At 43.0% G+C, this 7,610-nt stretch overlaps 1 protein-coding gene across 5 annotated transcripts in view; it reads left to right on the top strand.

Annotated features, from left to right (window-relative positions):
* Nucleotides 1–717: 717 nt before the first annotated feature.
* LOC141113483 (glycogenin-1-like) overlaps nt 718–7,610 on the top strand; it is a 56,485-nt gene continuing 49,592 nt past the window's right edge. For 4 of the 5 annotated variants that reach the window (XM_073606613.1, XM_073606612.1, XM_073606611.1 and 1 more), the window contains exon 1: nt 718–837. The gene's annotated coding sequence lies outside the window, so the exon portion shown is untranslated. Of the gene's footprint in view, nt 925–7,610 lie in introns of all 5 variants that reach the window. The other variant, XM_073606610.1, reaches the window with a different exon arrangement.

Here is a 7,610-nt window from a genome sequence, read left to right as displayed (position 1 = left end):
GAAATTTTCGGTCTTTTTTTATTTGTTGCGCAAAAAATAAAAACCGTGGAGGTGATCAAATACCACCAAAAGAAAGCTCTATTTGTGGGAACAAAATGATAAAAAATTTGTTTGGGTACAGCGTAGCATGACCGCGCAATTGTCATTCAAATTGCAACAGCGCTGAAAGGTGAAAATTGGGCTGGGCGGGAAGGTGTCTAAGTGCCTGGTATTGAAGTGGTTAATCTAAAAAAAAAAAAATTATTTTTTTCCAAAAAAAAAAAAAAAAAAAGTGCGCTTGTAAGACCGCTGCGCAAATACGGTGTGACAGAAAGTATTGCAACGACCGCCATTTTATTCTCAAGGGTGTTAGAAAAAAAACAAAAAACAAAACAGTATAATGTTGGGGGGTTCTAAGTAATTTTCTAGAAAAAAAAAAACTGTTTTTAACTTGTAAACAACAAATCTCCAAAAAAGAGGCTCGGTCCTTAAGTGGTTAATAAAAGGGTCAGGTGATGTCCGCACCGTACGTGTCTCCCTGGCACTGAGGACTGGCTCAGCACACTGCAGATGGTGCCATGCGCAAAGCTCCGCCCCCCCCCCCCCCCCCATGCCCAACAGCACCGCCTCTCCGCCAACTACAGATAGGGCCATACACTGAGCCCCGCCCCCTTTGTCAAGCAGCCCCGCCTCTCGGCCGACTGCAGATGGGGCCGTGCATTGAGCCCCGCCCCCCCCCCTGTCAAGCAGCCCCGACCCGCCTCCCCGAACGCCCATCAGCAGAAACGTCACGGGAGCCCGCAGACCCCTCGGAGCGGCACCGCACACAAGGGCAGACAGAGGACTTCCCGCACCCAGGTCTCCGGATTGCATGATTGTCTGTGTACCGCCGGTACCGGGGACTGCCCTGCGAGCTCCCCTCTACTAATCACAGTGCATGGGGAGGTGTGTGCAGGCTGGAGGGTGGGGTGCAGGGAGCTGGCATTGAGAAATCACCTACATGAAGGATCAGGGGGTGTGCAGGGAGGACAAGCACTGGGTCTGACCCCCCCCCCCCCCCATAGATTAAATCTCTTATTTTTCATGAAAAATTACTTAGAACCCCCCCAAACATTATAAATATGTATATATTTGTTGGCGCTATATAATAATAATATATTTTAGCAAAGACCCTAGAAAAAAAAAAATTACAATCCTTGCAATATTTTATGTCAGCGGTTTTTCGAACACAATTTTTTGAATTTTTTCGAACGCACTTTAATAAATAATATAAAAAATATATATATAACTCAAATATTTGGTAAAATTTAAAAAAAATGATGTTATTCCAAGTAAATGGATACCTAACATGTCACGCTTTAAAAGTGCGCACGTTCGTGGAATGGCGACAAACTACGATACTTAAAAATCTCCATAGGCGACGCTTTCATTTTGTTTTTTTTTTGTTTTTTTTGTTTGTTTTTTTACAGGTTACCTGTTTAGAGTTAGAGGAGGTCTAGCAGTAAAATTATTGCCCTCGCTGTAACGTTCGCGGCGATAACTCACATGTGTGGTGCGAATACCGTTTCAATATGCGTGCGCGACTTATATATGCGTTCATTTTTGCATGCGAGGACGGGGGGTGCTTTAAGAAATGTTTTAAATTTTTTTTTTTTTTATATGTTTTACACTGTCCCTTTATTTTTTTTTATCACTTTTATTCCTATCACACGTGAGGGATGGGGGCGTTTTAAATTTTCTTATTTTATTTTTACACTGTCCCTTTTATTTCTTTATTTTTTTTGTATCACTTTTATTTCTATCACACGGGAGGGATGGGGGCGCCTAAATGTTTGTTTTTTTTTCTTATTTTATTTTTACACCGTACCTTTATTTCTTTTATCACTTTTATTTCTATAACACGGGAGGGATAGGGGCGCTTTAAATTTTATTCATTTTTTCTTCTTTTATTTTTACACCGTCCCTTTATTTCTTTATATCACTTTTATTTCTATCACACGGGAGGGATGGGGACGCTTTAAATTTTATTTATTTTTTTCCTATTTTATTTTTACACTGTCCCTTTATTTTTTTTATCACTTTTATTTCTATCAAACAGGAGGAATTGGTGCACTTTTAATTTTTTGTTTTTTATTTTTTTTTTCTTCTTTTTTTTTTTTTATACTCTCTTTATTTTTTATTCCTATTACAAGAAATATAAACCTCTTTTGTAACTATTTATGGAGAGATCTGGGGTCAATAAAACCCCAAATCTCTTCTTTACCAAAAAAAAATGATCCTTTATTTCTTTATATGACTTTTATTTCTATAACACAGGAGGGATAGGGGCGCTTTAAATTTTATTTATTTTTTCTCATTTTATTTTTACACCGTCCCTTTATTTCTTTATATCACTTTTATTTCTATCACACGGGAGGGATGGGGCGCTTTAAATTTTATTTTTTTTCTTATTTTATTTTTACACTGTCCCTTTATTTTTTTTATCACTTTTATTTCTATCAAACAGGAGGAATTGGGGCACTTTTAATTTTTTGTTTTTAATTTTTTTTTTTTTTTTTTACACTCTCTTTATTTTTTATTCCTATTACAAGAAATGTAAACCTCTTTTGTAACTATTTATGGAGAGATTTGGGGTCAATAAAACCCCAAATCTCTTCTTTACCAAAAAAAAAAAAAAAAAAATGATCCTTTTGTTTTTTTTAAAAAAAAAGAAGAAAAGAAAATGGATTCTTTCCGCCCCAGACCAGAAGTGGTGTCATGACATGCTTGGGTGCGCCGGTAAAAGCAGTAAGCCCGAAAAACTGGGAAGCAACAGGGGGTGGGGGAGGGGTGTCATCCCCTCCCACTGCTTCTGAAAGCGATCCAGCGGCTAGTTAGATGCTCACACCACTTTCATGAGAAAGCCAGTTGCCAGCTGAAAAATACCGGGGGGAAATGACTTATAGCTTCATCCATAACTCAGATAAGCCACCTTCAAACCGCAATATATATATATTGCAGTCAGCAAGTGGGTAACCCCTTTCACAACATGGATTGAAAGGATTACTCCATTACAAATGAAGGCTCTACCAAGAAAGGTGACAAGTAGGCGGAGCTGAGAATCCAGCTGTCAGCATATAAGGTCAGGGGATTGGGGGGGGGGGGGGGCGGTGAATTGGATTTCTGATGTCTCTTTGCTTTTATTTATACCTTAATATCCATCACTTCCTAAATGTATAGAAGTATCTTCCCAACATTCCCGGTTCTGTGTACATGAAATATACAGTTATGGTCATTTTAAAGTGTAGCTCAAGGCAAAACTTTTTTTTTTATTTTTTTTTTTTTACTTTTTGGTAGAATGGAGAGGGATTAGAACATCTATCATTATAAAATATTATTTTTTTGTTTATTTAGCTGTATATTTTTTACTAATACCTTCCACCAAAAGAACCACCTAAAATAAATTCTCCTGCTCCTATTGATCGCAGCGATACTACACACTTTATGTTATTTATTGTTTGCACCCGTAGTAGGTCCTGGAAACAAAAGTGTGTATTTTGCTTTTTTATCCATCCTAAAACACACTGACCTTTGACCCTGCCCATGACCTTTGACCTTAACCTTGGCCTGGATCAAACCCTGATCTAGGTATTTTATCTTTATTTTTTATTATTATAATTTTTTTTTTTTTTTTTACATTTTTCTCCTCTAGTATGGAGAAAAAGATGAAATGTAATATATAATGAATCCTGCATGTATACGATGTACACTGCTCAAAAAAAAAATAAAGGAACTCTTTGAAAACGCATCAGATCTCAATGGGGAGAAATCTCATGCTGGATCTCTATACTGATATAGACGGGGTAATGTGTTAGGAACGAAAGGATGTCACATCATTTGATGAAAATCATCAACCTACAGAGGGCTGAATTCAAAGACACCCCGAAAATCAAAGTGAAAAAATGATGCAGCAGGCTAGTCCATTTTGCTGAAATTTCAACTCAAAATAGTCCTCAGTATTTTGTATGGCCCCTCCAGGTGATTATATGCATGCCTGACAACGTCGGGGCGTGCTCCTAATGAGACGATTGATGGTGTCCTGGGGTATCTCCTCCCAGATCTGGACCAGGACATCACTGACCTCCTGAACACACTGGGGTACAACCTGGTGGTGTCGGATGAACCAAAACATAATGCCCCAGAGGTGTTCTATTGGATTTAGGACAGGAGGGCCATAGTGGAGGCCATTCAATGGTATCAATTCCTTCATCCTCCAGGAACTGGCTGGATACTCTCACCACATAAGGCCGGGCCTTGTCATGCACCAGGAGGAACCCAGGACCCACTACACCAGCGTAGGGTCTGACAATGGGTCCAAGGATTTCATCCTGATACCTAATGGCAGTCAGGGTGCCATTGTCTACCCTGTAGAGGTCTGTTCATCCCTCCATGGATATGCCTCCCCAGACCATCGCTGACCCACCACCAAACCAATCATGCTGAACGATGTTACAGGCAGCATAACTTTCTCCGCGGCTTCTCCAGACCCTTTCACGTCTGTCACATGTGCTCAGGGTGAACCTGCTCTCATCTGTGAAAAGCACAGGGCGCCAGTGGCGGACCTGCCAATTCTGGTTTTTAATGCCAATCAAGCTCCTCTGTGCCGGGCCATAAGCACAGGGCCCACTAGAGGACTTTGGTCCCTCAGGCCACCCTCATAAAGTCTGTTTCTGATTGGTCGGAGACATTCACACCAGTGGCCTGCTGGAGGTCATTCTGTAGGGGTCTGGCAGTGCTCACCCTGTTCCTCCTTGCACAAAGAAGCAGATACCTGTCCTGCTGATGGTTTAAGGACCTTCTAAGGCCCTATCCAGCTCTCCTAGAGTAACTGCCTGTCTCCTGGAATCTCCTTCATGCTCTTGAAACTGTGCTAGGAGACACAGCAAACCTTCTGGCAATGGCACATATTGATGTGCCATCTTGGAGGAGTTGGACTGCCTGTGCAACCTGTATAGGGTCCAGGTATGGCCTCATGCTACCAGTAGTGACGCTGACCCTAGCCACATGCAAAATAAGTGAAAAACAGTCAGAAAAGATGAGCAGGGAAAAAAATGTCAGTAGCCTCCACCTATAAAACCATTCCTGTTTTGGAGGTCGTCTCATTGTTGCCCATCTAGTGCACCTATTGTTAATTTTATTAATACCAAAGCAGATAAAACTGATTAACAACCTTCTCTGCTACTTAACTGACCAGATCAATATCCCAGGAGTTTAATTGACTTGATGTTATACCAGTTAAAAAGTGTTCCTTTACTTTTTTGAGCAGTGTATTAAATAATGGTGTGCATGCTGTGCAGTAGCACTTCTATGAGGCCACATATATGCGTGCGCTCGCCGGAAAGAAGATAATAATAATATTTTTAAAGAAAGAAAAAAATTTATACATTTTGCTTTAGATGTAGTGTGTGGGTGTTGTACTAAAACTGAAGAAATCTCAAGTAACTTTACACTTTAGCAGGGGCCTAAATTGCCGGGACGGCGTCCATGTATGTCCTCCCGTGCATGAGCTGCCTGCCTCCCGGGCACGCACGTTTTGCTCTGTGATCAGCGAGTCAATGAGACTTGGCTGGTCACAGATTGGAGTAAGGGCCGATCCCGGTCCCTTAACACGTGATCAGCTGTCAGCCAATGACAACTGATCACGTGATGTAAACAGAGCCGGTTATTAGGAATGCACCGAATGGGTTTTTTTGGGGCCCAAACCGATACCGGAAATAAATCTTCCTTGATCCCGAAAACCGATACCGAAACAGCACCGATACCAGTTAAAAATATCTTTATACAGGAGATGGTCAGAGACTGGGGACATAGTACAGGAGATGGTCAGAGACTGCAGACATGGTACAGGAGATAGTCATAGACTGGGGACATGGTACAGGAGATGGTCAGAGACTGGGGACATGGTACAGGAGATGGTCAGAGACTGGGGACATGGTACAGGAGATGATCAGAGACTGCAGACATGGTACAGGAGATGGTCAGAGACTGCAGACATGGTACAGGAGAAGATCAGAGACTGCAGACATGGTACAGGAGATGGTCAGAGACTGCAGACATGGTACAGGAGATGATCAGAGACTGCAGACATGGTACAGGAGATGATCAGAGACTGCAGACATGGTACAGGAGATGGTCAGAGACTGCAGACATGGTACAAGAGATGATCAGAGACTGCAGACATGGTACAGGAGATGATCAGAGACTGCAGACATGGTACAGGAGATGATCAGAGACTGCAGACATGGTACAGGAGATGATCAGAGACTCCAGACATGGTACAGGAGATGGTCAGAGAGCGCAGACATGGTACAGGAGATGGTCAGGGAGCGCAGACATGGTACAGGAGATGGTCAGGGAGCGCAGACATGGTACAGGAGATGGTCAGAGACTGCAGACATGGTACAGGAGATGGTCAGAGACTGCAGACATGGTACAGGAGATGATCAGAGACTGCAGACATGGTACAGGAGATGGTCAGAGACTGCAGACATGGTACAGGAGATGGTCAGAGACTGCGGACATGGTACAGGAGATGGTCAGAGACTGCGGACATGGTACAGGAGATGGTCAGAGACTGGGGACATGGTACAGGAGATGGTCAGAGACTGGGGACATGGTACAGGAGATGGTCAGAGACTGCAGACATGGTACAGGAGATGGTCAGAGACTGCAGACATGGTACAGGAGATGATCAGAGACGGCAGGCATGGTACAGGAGATGATCAGAGACTGCGGACATGATACAGGAGATGGTCAGAGACTGCAGACATGGCACGGGTGATCTGTCTATCAAAGTGCCCGGACAAGGGGGAGGGGCTGTATGTGACGGCGCGCAGCAGGGAACACACAGCTATTGAAATGAAAGCTGTGATGTTCCCGGCGCTGTAATCAAACAGGTGGCGGCTCTCCTACGATATAGGAAGCCCCCCTGGCTTTCGGCTTTTTTGCCGAAAGGGCCATTTTCGGACGAAATTTCGGTGCATCCCTACCGGTAATCGTCTTTATTTTTTCCCCTCACGCTGACAACATGAAGAGAAAAAAAAAAGTAATTACTGTCTGGAGTAAACGGCGCATTGGTCCCACGTACTCCAAACCATACAGTGTCCACTAGTGCCACCTACCAGTACAAATCAGCATTGCTAAGCAGTGCCACCTATCAGTGCTGTCAATCGGTGCCACCTACCAGTGCAAATCAGCACTGCTCAGCAGTGCCACCTATCTGTTCCCAGCAGTGCCACCTATCAGTGTTATCAGTGCAGCCTCATCAGTGCCCACCAGTTCTGCCTCATCAGTGCCAACTACCAGTGCAAATCAGCACTGCTAAGCAGTGCCACCTACCAGTGCCACCTTTCTGTGCCCATCAGTGCTGCCAATCGGTGCCCCAGCATCAGTGCCACCTATCAGTGCAGCCTCATCAGTGCTGCCTATCAGTGCCCATAATTGCAGCCTCATCAGTGAACACGAATGAAGGAGAAAAATTACCTGTTTGCAAAATTTTATAACAAACTATGAAAAATGTTTTGTTTTTTTTTTGGATTTTTTTTATTTGTTTAGCAAAAATGAAAAAATCCAGTGTTGATTAAATACCACCA

This window comes from Aquarana catesbeiana, linkage group LG12 (assembly GCF_042186555.1).
Source record: "Aquarana catesbeiana isolate 2022-GZ linkage group LG12, ASM4218655v1, whole genome shotgun sequence".
Lineage (NCBI taxonomy): Eukaryota > Metazoa > Chordata > Amphibia > Anura > Ranidae > Aquarana > Aquarana catesbeiana.
This window is presented reverse-complemented; position numbering and strand designations above follow the sequence as displayed.